This window comes from Canis aureus, chromosome 19, assembly GCF_053574225.1.
Source record: "Canis aureus isolate CA01 chromosome 19, VMU_Caureus_v.1.0, whole genome shotgun sequence".
Lineage (NCBI taxonomy): Eukaryota > Metazoa > Chordata > Mammalia > Carnivora > Canidae > Canis > Canis aureus.
The window spans coordinates 11,849,985-11,869,884 of record NC_135629.1 but is presented as its reverse complement, the minus strand read 5'-3'; the positions used below and the strand labels follow the sequence as shown (position 1 = coordinate 11,869,884).

Sequence of the window (19,900 nt, the reverse complement as noted above, 5' to 3'; positions counted from 1 at the left end):
TGTGTAAAGGTTATTTAAAATAAAGCAAACAAACTTAAAAAAATGATTTTATAGGGCTATAGCTGCCATAGATAGTGATTCCTTTGATGGATCTGGGCAAAGTCAATTGAAAACCTTCTGGAAAGGATTCACCATTCTAGATGCCATTAAGAACAGTCATGATTCTTGGAAAGAATTAAAAGTAGCAACATGAATACGAATTTGGAAAAAATTGATTCCCACCCTCATGGATGACTTTGAGGAGTTCAAAACTTCAGGGGAGGAAGTAACTACAGTTGTGGTGGAAATAGCAAGAGAACTCAAATCAGAAGTGGAGACTGAGACGTGACTGAATTTCTGCAATCTCATGATCAAACTTGAACAGATGAGGAATTGCTTCTTATGGATGAGCAAAGAAAGTGATTTCTTGAGATGGAATCTAGTCCTGGTGGAGATGATGTGAAGATTGTTGAAATAACAACAAAGTATCTACAATATGACATAAACTTAGTTGATGAAGAAGCAGCAGGATTTGAGGGGATTAATTCCAGTTTTGAAAGAAGCTCTGCTGTGGGTAAAATGCTATCAAACAGCAATGCAGGCTACATAGAAATCATTTGTGAAAGGAAGAGTCCATCATACATCAGACTTCATTGTTGCCTTATTTTAAGAAATTGCCACCACCACCCCAGCCTTTAGCAACCACCACCCTGATGAGTCAGCAGCCATCAACATCAAAATGGGACTCTCTTCCAGCAAAAATATTACGACTCAGATGAGAATTCAGATAATAGTGAGCATTTTTTAGCAATACTTTTAAAAATTAAAGTATGAACATTGATTTTTTAAAATATAATGCTGTTGTATACCTAATACACTATAGTGTGAACATAACTTTTATGTGTACTGGGAAACTGAAAAATTAATTTGACTTGCTTTATTGCAATATTTGCCTTATTGTGGTGGTCTGAAATAAGACCTGCAGCATCTCTAGATGTATTGCTTGTAATAGGGTAATAAAATAAACTTATTATTGAATTTTTGCCTTATATTTTCACCTGTATTTTTCTTCAGAATATTTCAAGGTCTTTTTGTTTATATTTGTTTTATTTTTTTATCTTTTAAGTGAATTATACTATGCATGCAGAAAAGTGCACATGTCATAGCTACCTAGTTGTTTTTACTTTGCAAACAACCACTGTGCTATAAACTTAAGATTATACACAGCCTCAGTTCTTATCCAAAATGAACACACCTATATAAACAGCACCTCAGATCAAAAAGAATATATCACTAGTTCCCTAGAAAGCCCCAATTCAGGGCCCTTTAAATTTAAGCCTGAGATTGACTTTCCATAAAAGTTGTATTTCTCAGGCTGCAGGGTAAGGGGTAAAAATTGATGAAGTTGAAATTTAAGTTGGCAAGGGTTCAAAAGGCAGGGGATTCATCAGAGCTGTGAATACCATATATGGCAAGATCAGCACTCAAAAAAGGAAGGGTTATGCTGTTAGTCTAGGAATTGATAACAGTAGGGACCTGGATAGCCATTTTTATGGAAGGAGGTATATTTCTCTCTAATAGTTTGCCAACCAAAATCCCATATTTTATCATTTTTAAAATGTGTTTTTTCCACATTATTATATCTTGGACACTGAGCTAAACACTACAGTTGGTCCTGAATTATAGCCACCATCAACTTTGTATGTGGCAACTCCCACCCAGTTGCCCTTGTACCGGTCTGAGCTATGGGTGTCATCACGTCAGTGGAGTTATGTGCATTGCCACTGCTACATGTGTTGGTGCCATACACTAAGCAGGACCACCAGAGGCAGGAGAAATTAACCTATCCCTCATACTAGAAGAAGAATTGCTAAAGTCACAAGTGATTGGGGTGACTGATTCAGCAGGACCGTCGTTCATACAATGGGAATAAAACTTCCCGTTGACTTTGAATTGAAGCTCCTTTGCTTCCAGTGGCCTGCAACTCGACAGAGGAAGAAGAGACCAGACCAAGTCTGATCAGGTAGGGGAGTGCTAGCCTCGACAAGGGCAAGATGCTCTTGGAAGAACATTCTGCAGAAAATAATGGGGAAGAGATATCAATGGATCCTGGATGGAAGAGTGATTGAGAAAAGTTAGATCCTGAATGGGATGAAGTTTTAGGAATACCTTAACCACTTCTTTGGTTTGGTTTTGATTACATTATCAAGCACAGACAAAAAATTATGTGATTAAAATGTTTGTTTTGATATGTGTAAATGAGTTCTTTATATAAATGCAAAGCAATTCTACATAATAGGAATACATTGTATCATAGTTGCACTGTTTTATTTTGTTGTTTTATAGTTATGATTGTTCCTAGTGGTATATTAAGTACAATGAATGGTGTTAGATGTGATGAAACACAGTATGTCTCCCCACCCTCAACTCATGAGACATCTCTGGAATTCTGTGCAGTCTTCAACAGATGAAGGCTAAAGGGAATATTAATAGCAGTTGACATTTGAGTACTTATTAGTCATCTAGTATTCTGAGAAGTGATTTATGTGTATTATTTTGTAATGTTAATATCTCTATAAATTGTTTTCTGATCTTCATTTTATAGACTAAGTCACTTTCCAAAGATTTGATAGAACCCTAGTGCCCAAGTTGGATTTTTAACCCTCATCTGTCTTATTCCATGTGCCTGAATTTAACTAATATGTCTGAATTTAACTGCTATGCTTGTTGCGTCTTAGACGGTAGATGTCAGAATCTTTTTTAAAAATATTTATTTATTTATTTGTTTGTTTGTTTATTTATTTATTTATTTATTTATTTTACATTATTTTTAAAATTTAAGTTCAATTTGCCAACATATAGCAAGAGGGCACTTGATGGGATGAGCACTGGGTGTTATACTATATGTTGCCAGAATCTTTTCTAATCAGTTATGTCATATTAAGCCTAAGCCTCCCACCTAATGGAGAGAAAGCTTAAGACTTTGGGAAAGCATTCCAAAGTTTGAGGCCTTTCATGATGCCCTGGTTACTCTAGCTCAGATGTGAACATTAGCACATGCTCACTAGGAGTGGTACTCAGTGTCTGGCAGCTAAACTTTTAATAGTTTAGTGAAGAACAAGGTCACCACAGAAGTGCAGTCCATTCTGACGATGCCCAGTTCCTTCACATAGCTTACTTCAAAGCCTACTCTGTTAGTAACAAAAACAACAACAGCAACAGTAATAATACTATCAGTATTGTACTAAAACCTATTCTCCAGTGTGTGGCTAGAGTTCTTAAACTCTGGTTTATACATTAATATAAGTAATTAGTGAACCACTAATTAAATCACTTGTGAGGATAAGACCAAGGGTCTGGAGAGAAAGAATCAGGTTTGGATCAAGTTTTATGTTTCTAAAGATTGCATCAGAGTGATTTCTTTTTTGCTGATCTCAGGCTTGATTGGAGATCATTACGGCCCCAATCCATGCTTTGTCCTCACCTGGTGGCAGCATGCTGTATGTGGGGATTCATGAGAAGAAAGTTGGATGAGATCATGAAAACCACCATTTGATGAGTATTTGCTGCATGCCAAGCACTGAAGGAAGGTGATGTGTATGCATCATCTTTGTTATTCTGTGATTTAGTCTATTGTCCTAATTTACAGATGTGGATTCAAAGTCAGAGAGGCTGTGCCTTTTATCCAGGATCACATAGCCAGGACATGGCCCAGGGGTGACCTGACTTCAACTCTTTCAGACTTCAAAGCACATGTTGTTGTTAAGATTTTATTTATTCGTCTGATAGCAAGCACAAGCAGGGGAAGCAGCAGAGGGAGAGGGAGAAATAGGCACCAACTGAGCAGGGATCCTGACATGGGGCTTGATCCCAGGACCTTGGAATCATGACCTGAGCTGAAGACAGACACTTAACTGAATACCCAGTTGCCCCGAAAGCATGTGATCTTAACCACTACGTTATATTTTTAAAAGCTTGGACTTTAGAATAGGGAAGTCTTGGTTTATAGTCTGCTTTAGCTTCTTACTATGCTTCCTTGTACAAGCTGCTTAACCGTTCTGTGCTACAACTTCCTTATCTGTAAAACTAGCAATAATAGATTTGCTGAACTTTTGTAAGGAACTTTCAAGACAACATACACCAAGCAACCAAACAAGTGCCTAAGAAATCCTAGATTCTCAGGCCATGTTAGCTTCTTTCCCAACTCTCTTTTCTCCTGTGGTTCTGAGAGAAACTTACCCCTCAAGCCAGCAATGAACTTTTGTAGATGGATGCTAAAAAATATTTCTGAGATTTTTTTTCTCATGGTAGAGCCAATAAAAGGCCAGTAGATGATAACCTCATGCCTGTTTTCCAACCCTAGGAAAGGGCTGATCTATTACAAATTTTAGTCTACCTGGAGACTGTATGGGAAGTTGTTCAGGAAAGGTAGCTATAACAGAGTTATTCAGATCATCTCATTAAATGGTGTCTGCCCCAACTACTCATGGAGAGAGCCCAGAAGAGAATGCAATATATTCATCCTACTCCAGAAAAATTCCTAATAATCTGAAAAAGTGGAAGGGTTGATAAGAGAACTTGAATCAATGGCTATAGGTGTGTCAGAGGGTTGAATAAATTTTTCAATCTCCAGAACCACCGAGCTATGGCAAATTAATAGCCTGGTTTTGGTTTGCTTAAGTTGAAAACAGGGACCAGAAAATTACTTTTTTTATGCATTGCCTTTTAAATGTCATGGCCATTCCTGATACTTAGATTATTCCAGAAGACGATTACACGAGGCTCCTGGCAGTAAAATGCAGACTTTACAAGTAAGGATTTAAAGATGTTGTAAGTCATGGGGTGTATTCACATGGATTTGTTATTGTCATCTTCTGAGGGGGTGTGTTTGTTGTGTTTGATAAGACTGTGCCAACATAGTGTGGTGATGGTGGTCAGATGTCCTGTTTCTTGTAGAGTTGGTCACTGTTCTCCTGATGAACACTAAAACAATTGCCCACTCAATTGTTACTCTTGAGGGGCTGCTGGTTTTCCCATAAGCTAAAAATCCTGAGTCACAACAAGGGCGATGCCGCTGAAATTGATGTAAGGCCATTTTATGAGCCAGGCACTATTCTAGAAACGTAGCTTGTATCTGCTCTTTGACTACATATAACAACCTGCCATCGTGCCCTTATGCAGATGAAGGAACTGAGGCACAGGGAGATGCGGGAAGCCACAAATTTGAATCTAGGAGCTCTTCCTCTGGAGCGTTAGGTGCTTTACCATGATCCCTTTCTATTTCTGTTTATATACCCTTTTTAAAAAAGTGGACCACCATTGCATTTGTTAAGAAGCGATATGGTTCCTTTCCTAATATAAGAAAGCAATACCTTCCGGAGCAAATAGAAAAGAGATGACTTGGAATGGTGCCAAGAAAAAAATAATTCTACCACAGGTTATTGTACTTTGCAGACTTTGGTCATTGGGAGCAAAATCCAAATCTTCTCTTTTCAGATAAGCTCTATTTTATTTCCTCCCTTAAAAAATGTCAAGGTTTATTTTGCTGTAAAATAACATCATCAACACAGCATAAGACTCCTACCTTGGGTACCTTTTGAAAAAGGAATTGGACCATAAATGGGTTCTTCCTAAGTGTTTAAAATTTCAATTGCTTGTGATTGTGGAAATGGATAATTTGCCTTACCCAGCAACATTTGACCACTTTATAAGTTCAAGGCTTCAACCCATATTGGGGAATAAAGCTTTGGCTCAAGCAATTTGATTCTTTGCACGTAAAGGGAAATCTGTAAGAAGGGATTAGGAGTAGGTAGGATAGTAATGGGGGACGGACACTTTTATTTTCACATGCCAGGCAGCCTGATCAGCTCTGGGAATACAGGGAGAGATAAGCCCCTGTCCTGAAAAACCTTGAAATCCAGTAGGGAATGGGGAAGAACACCACAATGATAGCCTCGCAAGGAAAAGAATCACGTGTTTCAAGATGACGCTGTGGTGGACGCTTCCCCTGAGATCTTCACCATCACATAGCTCAGATGTGGAAGGAACAAGTTCAAGTCAAAGTGCCCGATCTTTTCCCCTTCCCTGTCTTTTCTAACAGTATGTGGAAAGAGCAAATAACATCACAATTCTTGGCCTGAGAATCACTGGTCTCAGTAAAATTCTGAACCAAGACTTTGACCTTCTGTTCCTCAGAACCAAGTGATAACCCACTTGCATCTCTGCATCCATGGACCACATAAGAAAACATCCTTTTCTTGTAGCACTTGCTCTAGGTGGAAGGTGGTATCTGATTCCTTCATCAGGGTGGCCTAAGCCAGACTCTAATGCTACAGGCTTTCCAGGCATCCAAGGACTTGATACTGAGTCCAGTGCCACTACCAGTTGTCCTCATGTTCCCTTAGGCAGTTATTTCACCATTTCAGAGCCAAAAGAGGAAAGACAAGGGCACCTGGGTGGCTCAGTTGGTTGAGCATCTGCCTTTGGATCAGGTCATGACCTCAGGGTCCTGGAATCAAGCCGTGCATCATCCTTCCTGCTCAGTGGGGAATCTGCTTCTCCCTCTACCTCTGCTACTTCTCCTGCTTGTGCTCTCTCTCTCTGTCAAATAAATAAAATCATAAAAAAAGAGGAAAGACAATAGTTCATATAAGAAATCCTAGTTTCACCCTTACAGCTGTTGTGAAGTTGGACATATCCTGGGTTACTCCGGACCTCAGTGATGAAATGTTAAACTAAAGCCTTGTCATTACTTACATGTTTGTGCTAGAAAGAAAATGAGTTTCTCAAAGTGCCAGACTCATAGAAATTACCCAGGAATAACTTCTTTCTTTCCTAAAGCTAAAACTTCAGTTTCTTGTCATCTACAGAGCTGTAGGATGGTTCTGAATCTCCCTCAGTCAGATCCCAGAAAATCCTGGACCTCATAATAACCATCCAGTATGGGAAAGAAACTTAACTATCACCATGGATTGCAAACAAGAGGAAATGTTTCTGTCAAAGGGAAAAATATTTTCCTTATGCATAATTATCTATAAAAAAACTTTTTGAGATAAGGAATAAATTTTAATCTCCCATAAAATATAAACTACAGAGAACAATAGTTTGCTTTTGATATAGCATTCTATATCTTTTGATATAGCATTAAGTGACATTAACTGGTCCGATATCATAATTTTGATATCGGACCAGTTGAATCCTTACAATTCCTATTTAAAAAATAAATGAAAACAAGAGAATGAAGAAAAGCTGATTCTTCTCTTCTAATGGTGATATTTAAAAATCCCATCTTCCCAAGTGGTTTCTGTGCTACCCTGCCAGTTCCTTTGGAACTTCCTAGAGGTAGTTTTTGTCTTTTTTGATTTTAAAACACAATTAAAAAGTAAATGAGGTGGGTTGGTTGTTTGTTTGTTTGATTTAAATCACAAGAATATTATCCACATGCCTGACTCCCCAAATCTGTGCACATGTACATTGCATCCTACCTAGGAATTTATACTCATATCTTGGAAGTATCAAATTTATGATAATATTTAATCTCTCCTCTTTTCTCCCCAAATAACAATTAACATTGCAATTTCTCAGCTTTAAAACCTAGAAGCAACTTTCCTACTAAATTCTCATTAAAAAATGTTAAATTTTCCACTTTTTCCTTAGTGTTTCTCTGTAACTAGAAACTGTGTGTGTGCACGTGTGTGTGCACTTGACCGAATAGATTATTCTGGCAGTCCAGAGCTGTGTATAAGTTTGCATAACATCCTCTCACATGTTCTTACAAATCCCCAAATCATTTTTCCATATGATGTATTCTCATTTTTAGGGATGAATTTTCTCCATAATTTCTTTTTATCTCCCTAAAACCTTTCAAAACTGGCCTCTTGAAAGACATCACATGATGATTTTCCTAAACATGTTTGACTTGAAATTGTGTACTTACTGGGTAATAGTAGCTCTTCTTGCCTGGATGACTGCAGTCACTGGTATTTCACATACATGATGACACTGGTGGCAACTTTAAAACCTCACAAAGTGCTCTACCAAAACAAAAAAGTATTAGTTCTCAAATATATACTTTGCAGTTTTCCCCATTATTAGATAGTTGAGCTACAAAGCGAATATTTTGGGTCAGTTGAAATATGCCCTCATCGAGCCCTCATCAGACATCTAACGTCTATAATCCAGGATTGGATACTTCCTTGTAGTCACACATCTTATGCCAAATCCTGTATATTAAAGGATTAGCCTAATTGTTTGTTTGAGCTTTTCCTCTATTTCAGAATCAGGAATTAGGTAACTATACACAAACACAGTTTCATTATTTTGTAGATTAATTCAGATTAGATTTATTCCAAGTAGAACACAATCAGGTCAGTATCCGAGAAGGTGACTTCAGCTCACATTTCAAAATTATGGGTGCACCTGATTTACATTGCTCATTTCCTTCCATTGTAAAATGTGTTTATATGACATTTGTCTTCTTTTCATTTAGCATCTTTTTTTTCCTTGTGAGTTTATCTAGAGAGGACAGTCTTTAATTAAGGTAGCGAATGATGACTTTTATTATCCTTCCCACCCCCAGTTTTGTAAATAAATCCCAGGCACATAAGATATGAAATAAATAAGCACAAAAAATCTGTGATAATGTTTAAGAACACTGAAGACCTCTGAGTTACTTAGCACTGGAGGAAAATAGGAAGAAAGGGAGAAGCAAACCATGAGAGCTGCAGAAAGCTGATACACGCAGTGACTGAAATATTCATGTGCCAGAGAAACTGTAACAAAAACAAAAACCTCTGAGTGAAATGTTGAAAAATTGAGATTTTCATACAGACTTGAGTTCTGCATTTCTAAGATCTTAAGCTCCCACATCTTGTATTGGAATATAGTTGTCCAACTCTATCTTAATTGGCAGAGCATGTTTAGGGAGTAAAAAGCTGGAAAGATTTTGATACTCATTCTTCATCATAATGATAGTCAATATTAATTTTAATGTTTCCCAGATGATTGCACAATATACATATCTTGCTATAGAAGTGACTAATACCCTTTGATACTAAACATTTTCTAGGGGATCCCTGGGTGGCTCAGAGGTTAAGTGCCTGCCTTCGGCCCAGGACATAATCCTGGAGTCCTGGGATCGAGTCCCACATACGGCTCCCTGCATGGAGCCTGCTTCTCCCTCTGCCTGTGTCTCTGCCATTCTCTCTCTCTCTCTCTCTCTCTGTGTGTGTGTGTTTCTCATGAATAAATAAAATCTTAAAAAAAATAAACATTTTCTATTACGCATTTGTAGTATTGTGGAAACATAAGATCTATGCAACAATCAACTCCATGGGCAAATTTACAAGTTTATATCAGGATTCCACTGTATGTATTTAGATGTATTGCAAAAAAAAAAAAGTTACATTAAATATATGAAAAATTTCAACAACATATGTGGACTAAAGGCTATTTCCCATTGCTAAAACCAACCAAAATCTCAAATCCATAAACTTTTTGGAATGAAACTATTTATTTGATCCATGACATTGAAATTCTGGTAGGGGCATTGGGTTGGTTAGTTGGTTACACACCTGACTCTTGATTTTGGCTCCAGTCATGATCTCAGGGTTGTGGGATTGAGCTCCACATTAGGCTCCCTGCTGACTGTGGGACCTGTTTAATATTCTTTCCATTCTTTCTTTCTCCTCCTCCCTCTGCCCCCACTCCTTGCCCTTCACGATCTACCTTCTCAAAAAAAAAAAAAAAAGAAAGAAAAGAAGAAAAAAAGAAAGAAAGAAAGAAAGAAAGAAAGAAAAAGAAAAAACACTTATAACACCCTGCATTTCTAGAGCTAGTTTTACCCATAGGCCACAGTAAGACTACCTATATAACTTTCTAGAATATATTTTTTATTTGTTGAAACAGTTGGAATTATAAAACTTAAATAGAAGAAAATCTTACATTGTTGTCAAGCTGTGTCACAGCTTATGTACTCTTCACTCTGCCTCCATTGACATCCTGCCCTTTACTGAATCACAACACTTATCATGCTTTTTTATTGTGACTTTTTTGTCTCTCCAAAGCTACATATTAAGCCCCTTAGCCATCACATGCTCCAAGCCCTAGCAGGGTTCCTGCCACATACAGATCTCAAAAAGTATTTACTGAGTTAAGCCATAAGTAGAGAGTATTATCATCAGGTCTTTCTGCTACTGCCATAATACTTATTTGGGCTCAGCCCCAAAATTCATTGTACACTATGGCAGATTTCACTAAAAGGAAGTGACTAATGATAGTCACTATCATTGGCACGTATTTCTGCAATATGATGTTATATTTACTGCCTTTTGCCCCAAACTTAAAGTTCTTTATCCTGACTAAAAAAGTAAAAAGGCATAAACACAAATTACATAAATTTTGAAGGCTAACTAATGACTTAAAGTGTGCTGAATACTGTATATAGTAAACTTATAAGTTGTCAAAACACAGATTAAAAAAAAGAAATCTTTTTTTCCTGAAAGATAAAATGACTGTTAAGACACATATTAAGAATTAATCAAAATATTATCTTTATTTTAATGTAATTAGCTCTTTGAATTATGTAAACTGATTTTGTAAAACTAAATATTTTACCAATATGACTTTTATAGAAAATGGTAGTAAAATGCTTTGAAAACCATTGCTGACTTGCCTATACAATAATTATTTAACTTTTATTCTACATTGAAAGTGCTCGTGAGCAAAAGATATTTTGGTGCTAACATTTTAAATCATTGAAAATAGTAAGAGAACATTTTATGCATCTAGCACATGTTATTTAGCAAACATCTGCCGGGGTAGATACCTGCCATTAGGTACACATTACTGTTCAAAAATAATAGTTAGCTTTTAAGTCTAAGTAAATCAAATACTGAAAGCAACTAATAAGCTCTTAGCAAGGATTTTATCGTGAGGAGGGGCATCTATTTAACCTTGAATATCAGCAGTAGAAACAACTTAGTAGCTATAAAAAAAAAAAAGCATCCCTGGGAATTTTTGAAAAGGTTCCATTTTCCCTGTTGGGACACATATGGAAATTATGCACCCTGGCTCAAAGTGAATTGGTAAATCAGAATCACTATAATCAGAAACATCTCATCTTTGAATATGTCAGTGGTGAATGCACGATTCGCACAAATGATTTGCCCATCTTATGTTCTTTTCATTTCTTTCCTCTTCCACCTCCGTTAAAATGAGTACTGAGTAATGTATAGAGTTATTCAATCATTGTACACCTGAAACTGAAAATAATAATAGTTAATTTTTTTTCTTCTGCTTATCATTATAGTAATGTTTGCCAGGAATGCTTATACAGATTTTTCTGTTCTTTCTTCTAGCTGCTTAGATGAGGACGACCAATGACTTAGGGGAGTTGGCATATTTGAAGAGTGGTGTGCCAATTACCATAACTGAATGACTGTCATACACTCTTCTTAAGGAAGTAAGATGCTTCATTGTAGAATACACAACAGTAGAGATTATCTTTCTGATTCATCCACTGCCCACTGCTATGGGACTTTTCAGTAATTCATCATCAACTTTGGGGATCAGTGCTTCCTGGATCTCCCTGTGCCTCTAAAACAATAGAAATGCCTTTGTACTGAAGCCTCCTTTGCTCCCTTGATAAAATCTATCTATCTTGGCCACTTAAATCTTATTTGTTGGTCCTTTGATCTAGTCACCAATTCTTGCAGATCAATGTGTTATCCTTGCCCCACTGGCCTCAAGTTTGGGGGTCTCCATTTCACTCAGTTCTACTCTGAGTATATTCATGGTCCATTCAGAATGGATTGTATCCTGGGCCCAGTCTTCTCCCTAGTGCCCTGCCCTTATCTTGACCTATTGCCTGTTCCAATCCAGTAAGTTTTGTCACTTTTTCCCTTTCCCCATACCCCAATTCTGCTACAGCTCATCCCATTGTAGTACATAATCACTTGCGACGGAGCTGCCATGGATACTATTGTTTTTATGGCGTTTTAAGGGTTTAATTGAAGAAAAAGATACTATTAAATCAGGAGTTATAGACTAACCAGTAACAGTCTTCTCTGATTCTGACAACTTCATGATTGACAAAACATTTCAACTTCAGGAAAATTAAAATGTAAGGTATAGAAGCCTTAGATTTGAAGAAATGTGGTAGGTAGTGCATAGCCTTTTGCTCTATAGAGGAGAGCTATAGTAATCTAGACTTAAATGGATAACCCCAGACTGGGATGGGAAGTGATGGGTACCAGATTTGGAACCTGGTAAACCCAGAAAAATTTTGTTTAAAATTATCTAGTAATTGATAAGCTATTGATTACTTTGCCACAGAAGACACTAGCAATATTAAGCTTCTCCAATTACTCAATCACACCAACTATACTTTCCCTTAATAACAGGAAAGTGGTGCAGTCATTTGTTAGTAGCCCCACTTTTCTTCAGGGCTCTTTCCCCTCAGAATGAAAGACTTGTGAAGAGAAAGCAAAATGGGTCCAAGAGAAAGATAATATTTTAAGATAATAATAAGATATACCCATGTTTCAGTCCCATAGACTAACAATGGCTTTTGTATCTGAGACTTATCATGCAAGCCTAAGGTTAATGTCCTTCTTTTACTTCTAATATTTCCTTCATTTTTGGTCTCATCCTACCCTTGGCATATGTGTTTCACTTTCTGGGTTGATTTTCGTGGAGCATGTGTAAAATGAAGATAGCCTGTTGTAGGAAAAATTAATCTGAGATTAAAAAAAATCCATTTGGCTAACAGATTTTTAGAGCTTGCATCCACATGATTAAAGATAAGGTTATAACATCTCCTTAATCCATTCTGAGCTAAAATCTCACATGAGGCTGGGTTGAATAAATATTCCCACCGCAAGCTACACATTTGCTTATTTTCTGCCTTTCGAACACTTGCACTCATTTATCTCCGAGTGCTCTGTTGGGCTGCATTCAACATGCTGATAGGAGAGCTTTTAGTTAGCCTTCTAAGGGGTGCTTTGCAACACGGCTGTTTCGTGTCACTCCATACCACATTATGAAACTTGTTGGCAGTGAAAATATTTATAGTGAGAGGGTACTTTTTTTTGTTCACATCTCTGTTGTTGTTGTAGTTGCTGTCATCTTTGTGATTGCTTCCTTCTCACGGCAGTGAACCATCTAACAGCAGCATCCCCTAAGTATCTATTTTGAGGGTGAGAGGCTTGCCTTCTTTGTGTTGTTAGAAATGGGATTTATCCATGAAAATTGACAACTGAATTGTCACCTTCCCCTCAGGTGGTTTCCTAATTATAATTTGTTCTGTGCAGTGTCAGGAAATAGGAGAAGGGAAAAACAGAATCTCTTTTACTGCCGCCAAGCAGACAGGATCAGGACAGCCTAGGAGCCGAGGAAAGAAAGTCACGCTGGAAATAGCTCAAAGGTGCTGGCCGGTGGTGAAGATGTGCTATCTGGGAAGGTTACGCAGGTGCTTCAAATTGCCTCTAGCCTTAAGTGAACTTGACTAATGATGGGTTCGATGATTTCTATCCCAGAATAGGCTGGTGCTCTGGTACTTTGTTAAGATTTGAAATTACCTTTCTGAAAGCGCCATCTATTACTGTAACTCTGCACTCAAACTCCCATTTTTAAGTAGCCAGTGGAGGTCAAAAGTGTGACACTCAGATGGAGAGCAATGAATTAAAATTGCCCTGATGTTTTAATTACCATGCTCTAGACAGCATAGCTTACTTTAAATTGCTGTGGGAAACCACTAGTCACATATGAAACCCTGGTAGTTAGTCAACTTTGATGGGTGTGTGGTTTGGTGGTTGAAAAATGATCAGGCTTAGTTAGACATGCCTGGCCATCTGGCTTGTCAGTGTTTTGTTTCACACATAACCTTCCACTTTTTCCAGGATTATGTGGAGTTTGGAGGGAAACTGAGGTAATTACTGTTTGCATCATGGGGAACTTCGAAGAGTCCTTAATTCACAAAAAGTTCAACATTCCAATAAAAAGTGCTGTCTGTTTAAAACAAATTTTGAGCTACTGCCTCCTCTGTCTCTCCCCCTCCTCTACCTCTCTTTTCTTCTGTCTTGTTTATTATCTGTCAATCTCTTCATTTCCCACCATCAGCATATCTCTTTCTGTCTCTCACCTCTGCAACTTTCTTTCATTTTTTCTCATAGCCAGGCTACTTGTACTTTGTCAAAAAAAAAAAAAAAAAAAAAAAAAAAGCAGCACTGGGCACCTGCGTGGCTCATTGGGTTAGGTACCAGACTCTTGGCTTCGACTCAATTCATGATCTCCTTGGTATTGAGATCAAGCCCCTCCTTGGGTTCCACGCTCAGCAGAGAGTCTGCCTGAGATTCTTTCTTTCTGTCCCTGCCCCCACTCATTTTTTCTCTCTCGTTCTTTCCCTCCCTCCCACTCTCTCTCCCTCCCTAAGATAAATAAAAATCTTTTAAATAATGCACCGGGACACTGTTTCTCAGATACTGGGAGCAAGATGCACACCATTCTCTTTTAATAATTAAGTAAACCTCAATTATCTAAACGTGCTACTTCAAAGAAGCTATGTGAAGGTGGACAGTGGTCAGCAGCCACAAGCTATGCTAAATTGGCTTCATACTAATCTTAGAAGGAGTTATCACTTCACTGGGAAAAAAAAGTGATGTCACTTGGGAAATTACCCAACACTGTCATTTTACTGAGTAGGTGGAAGGTGATATTTGGGAAAGATACTCTTTTATTTGCATTTCTAGAGAGCAGCCTCCTTTACTGTATATTTATAAGGTCACAGTTGTCTCCCCACTAAATGCCTGAAGAGAGATTATATCTCTTTGCGTCCCTGACATCTTCCACAGGATGGCTTTGATGAAGTGTTAGGTGAACACAACCGATCAAGAAACCATCACTACAAAGAAAATAGATCAGAGCATCTAGCTCTAATAACAGTGTGGCATCTCCTCAGACAAATTAGAGTCACTGCTGCATTCTACTCCGGTGTTAGTGGTCTTTGGAAAAGCCTCTGGTTAGAATATCCCCTTGGATAGATGTAGGATTTTAGTTTTAATTTTCTTAATACTAACTAGAACGATGTATTCTTAAATCATAGGTGATATGTAGTATTTGTAATTAGTAATATCTACAGAGTAATGATAGTAAACATTATTTATACTACACATACGTGGGCACATACATAAATGGGAAATATACAAGTAATTTATTCTAAAACCTAAGAGAAACTATCTTGCAATTTTCTCACATTTTTGGTACTTCCTATATCATTTGCCTAATCCAAATGACCAATTTTCAAATCTGTAAAGTTTTCTACCAGATGTGGAGAAGCCAGAGCTCCTTAATATGCTTATTGATTTTGCTGTGGAGCTAGATTAGATCAGAATGAAAACAGAACTTTTTCTTTGAGGTATAATAATGCCAGCCTGGGTAAAGAGGATTCTTTTAAGTAGGAGCACACACAATGTAATTTTAGAGAGATAAAGGTGAAAGATGGCTAGGGGACGACTAGAAGAAGTCAAAATTAAATACAGGTATGGGATTCTTTGCTTTCAACAAATCTGACAGACATAAAACAAAATGATCACTATACTTGGCATAGTAGTTCTTCAACTTTCAAAAATGACTTACTTGAGTTTCATTTAAAATTTGATTGCGACTTTTAAAAAAAGTATATTTATTCACTATAAGAAATGAAATGCATCTTCATAGCTTTGCTTGAAGTTTGAAGCTTTACTTTCAGCTGGGAAATTATCTTTTTTATTAATTTTATTTTGCTTACTATGTATGAATATGAACATGTGTGAGAGTCTGCTGAAAACCTGACACCTAATATCTGTAACTCATTTCTCCAAGATGCACGGGCTGAAAATGATGACACTGAATCTCATGGTTTCTTCATTTGGGAAGATGGTTTACAGCTATAGCTGTTTTCCTGCCCTTGGTAGCACAGAAATCAAGAATTATAACTTATTAATTACTCAAAGCACAATAGGTTAAAGGAGCTATCTTTGCAATCCATGGAGGATCATTATGGCAAAAAAGAGCCCATAAATAAGCACAAAGTTGCCTTTAAGCTGAAGAGAAAACAAAATGAAATTTTTCTTTGAATGAATGTTACACTTGCTTATATTAAAAACATTTAAAAAGAGTCTTGGGTAGGAGAAGATTGGAAATTTTCGATGAACTTTCAGGGATGTTTCTAGTAGGAAAATTGGGAAATTATAAAGGCCATGCCATTAAAACACATCAGTTTAGTGTCTGGAATGTTTTCATGGAAATAGTAATACTATTAGGAGGTCACTGTAGGATAATGTTAGTAGAAATGTACTCCCAACATTTTTTATAACCTCTGGTCCATATATGGTTAATTAATTTTGACTACGACTTTGTCTTGTCCACAATTGTTTTGAAGATCAATTTAATCAGACCTAAATTGTCAACTGTATCTACTTATCTATTTCTGGCCTAGAAATGCAGATGGCTGACTCATCCATCCTTCAAGATTCAAGAATATAGACTCTGTCTATATCCCTTCTTCTTCCTTAGTAATAAACCTCAGTATTATTTGAGATGACAATGTACATGGCTGAAAGACTACATTAAAAGAATATTTTCTTGCAACTAGATGTGACCATGAGACTATTTTGGACAAAAACATATAACTGGAGATGTTATGTGCAAGACTGGGAAGGTGCCTTAGAAGGACTTCATCCCCCTGGAAAATGTGCCCCTTTGTCTTTTTCCAGATCTCCCATATTGTTGTCTCAAGTGAGTCTATCCTTGCTAGAGCTTTGATAGCATTTGAAATCATAGGTGATGTTGAAGATAGAATTGACATGCTAGTATGGTAGACCTCGTGACAATGGGACCGTCATTCCAGCTCTGGGCTGTTTACCTAGCAACTTATTTTATATGAGAGAGAAATAAACATGTTTTTGAGTAACTATTATTTTGAATTTTCCATTTTTGGAACAAACCAATTCATAACTGGCATTGCATAAAAGCCAAACAGAGGGACTGAACACTTAAAACAGTATGGATTTTTGAAACATCACTTGTAGGAACTAGTCAAACAATGTGATTCTAATAATTTCTCATAACCCTGTGACAGGGTGACTTTTCATAAATTACATTGCTGGAATAGCATTTTTTTTTTTAAAGTAGAGATCTGATTCCATTAGTTCTAGCATCATATCCTTGGCCATTTGGAACCTGGCATCTGAAGAACAAGATCGGGAAGAGGATATGATGCCCACATCCAGCCAAGACTTGCCTCTAATAGGAATCCATGCATTATGGAGGGATGTCAAATCTTTCCTGAAGCAACTTTGTTAAAATCCACCTGTGGTGCTGCCATTGGTGATATTCTCTTTCTTTCTCAATCTCCACAGGAAGCAGTCAACCTAAAATATAATTACATGTAAGAATATATGTAATCATGGTAATTGGATGATGATATGGTGGCAGTTGATGTGATAGCAGAAGTTCCAGGGAAGGAATATTAAAAATGGTAAATTCTGGAACAAATCAATATTTCCAACAATGTGCAGTGAAGAGAACTTACCAGGCTATTTCAGCCTGTAAAATATTTTGGAAATTTTGCAGAAGGTATTTTATCACACATGCTTAACCAAGAAATAGGCTCCTGGTTCCAGGTCCCCAAAACTGAAGATAACATAAAGATGGATGCGGTAATTTTCTTTCCAGAGGGAGATGTCTGGGTCAAAGAAAGATATTAGTGCAGAAACCAGTACAAGCTCCACTTATTTATAGCTTACAGTCCTATTCAATATAAATTCAAATATTTAAAAATCATATTGAGACCTATTAACCCTGGATGAACTTCACCAACATTTTGGACCTCTGGCTGAACTTTACCCTTTCAGAATCTTTACCATTTGTTTTCCCTTTTCTATTCTTCCATGTCGATCCAGGAACCAGGAGGAAGGACTAGAAAGAAAAAAATAGACAAATGCTTACCTTGGCTGCTTCTACCAACCCTTGAGATCTATAGCTAGGAGAGATACCTATTAACAAAGTGACCAAATTCCTCATTTCTCTGAACAACAGGGAATAGGTGTTAGGTGAAACCATGAAAAACTCTTGTCACAGAGACCTTGTTGAAGAATCAATGACACTTTCTCTATCTGACTCATTGTTGATTAAAGGAACATCTCAGTTACTACATTGCAGGTACCTGAGACTTGGTAACACTGGATTTCTCCTTTTGTATCACCCTATTCTTCCAAGAGTGCAATAATAGTTGTTAGAAAGATTCTGTATATTTTATTAGTGTGTAAGAGTTATTGTTAGAAGAAACAAGATAAATTTAGATAGGTATTCATTTTATCTCATCCTTATGCCCTATCTTTTCTTCAGCTGTAAAGCAAGTGGAATTATGAATTCTGCCCTCAAGCCATACAAATTCCTTTGCTTTCTTATAAAAAAACAAAAACAAAAACAACAACATGTCTTACTCTATGCATTGTTTTCACCACTCTTTTTCCCAGGAAACCCTTTCTTTTGCTCCATTGCTGGGGGATATCTGCCTCTTGTCCTCCAATTAGTTTAAACAACAGGTCTTGGTCATATCTTCTCCAAATTTCCAATTTAAATAGATGTGTTCTCCTCAGTGACCTTTCAGTATTTCATTTAGACCAGTTTCCCCCACCAAAGTGGTTTCAAGTATATTTACATATTAAATCATACCTCTAAAGCTGGTCTATCTCATTATCTCATTAATCCTTTTATCTACAGTTCCTAAATTTACAAATTAAAAAAAAAAATCTGGTCATATAGTACCAGTATAGTATCATATTACCTGAATTAAATGATATTTATTTATCTCACAGGAATCTTATTAATCACCCTATTTGTATTAATAAATTCTTGTTTATTCAAAATATGAAAGCTAAAATAAACAGCAAAACAGCATAGCTTTTCCTCCTTTGTAGAAGAGAAAAAAAGTAAATAAGGAATTTTTGTCAAGTAAGCCTCTTTCAGGGAATCAAAGTATCAGCACAGATTTAACTTCACCTTCTGGAACATCTACATCTGTAGTCTTATACAATGAGAATTAATATACCTACAGCACTGCCAGAGCCTGAAAGTGGCTTCTGAATCATTAAGCAAAGATTGTATCTTGTTCAGTAGCATTTCTGTTTAGTGCACTTCATTGTGCTCTAACTTTTTGAAAACTGAAATTCATATAGACCGTGGCACATAGTGTGCTATAATATTTAATTAACCATGATACTCTATTTTCAATACTCTATTTTGTTGAACTATAAAATAATTATAAAGATAGCAATGGTTCTCAGAGAGAAAATAAGTTTGGATTTTGTCTTATTTTCTTCTTCACATTTTTTAAAAAAGATTTTATTTATTTATTTGACAGAGAGACAGAGAGAAAGAGACTGAGAGAGAGCCTGCACACACAAGCAAGGAGAGTGGCAGGCACAGGGAGAGGGAGAAGAGGGTTTTCCACAGAGGAGTGAGACCAGTGTGGGACTTAATCTCAGGACTATGGGATCATGACTTGAACTCAAGGCAGACGCTTAACTGACTGAGCCTCCAGGTGCCCCTCTTGTTCACTTTAAGAAGTTCCTGGCTGTGTCCATGTGAAGGACTGAGCATTTCAGTAGCTTGTCTCTGTGCATTCTATTAAGAGACCAGATAATTGACGGTGACAGGGAAATGCACAGAGCTTTGATAATTGGGAAAGCTTGGCAAGTAGAAGGGAAAATATGTAAAGCTGAGTTTACAAGACATTAAAAGTATCTCTTCGTTTTTATTGTGTGACCATAGTGCTATAACTGCAGTTGTCCTTTTCCACAGACAAACCTCACCTGGTTCAACTGAAGCAATTTTGCACCCCTTGTGCCCCCTCCCCCGTACTCACCAGCACACACATACA

General features: G+C 37.1%; 1 protein-coding gene across 10 annotated transcripts in view; it reads left to right on the top strand.

The window, feature by feature from the left end:
* The window catches only part of GRM7 (glutamate metabotropic receptor 7), an 836,468-nt gene that overhangs the window by 240,240 nt on the left and 576,328 nt on the right, over nt 1-19,900 (top strand). The window contains exon 1 of one of the 10 annotated variants that reach the window (XM_077857988.1): nt 3,445-3,569. The exons of the other annotated variants lie outside the window; for them this stretch is intronic. The gene's annotated coding sequence lies outside the window, so the exon portion shown is untranslated. Of the gene's footprint in view, nt 1-3,444; nt 3,570-19,900 lie in introns of those variants that run through there. 10 annotated transcript variants of the gene reach the window in all.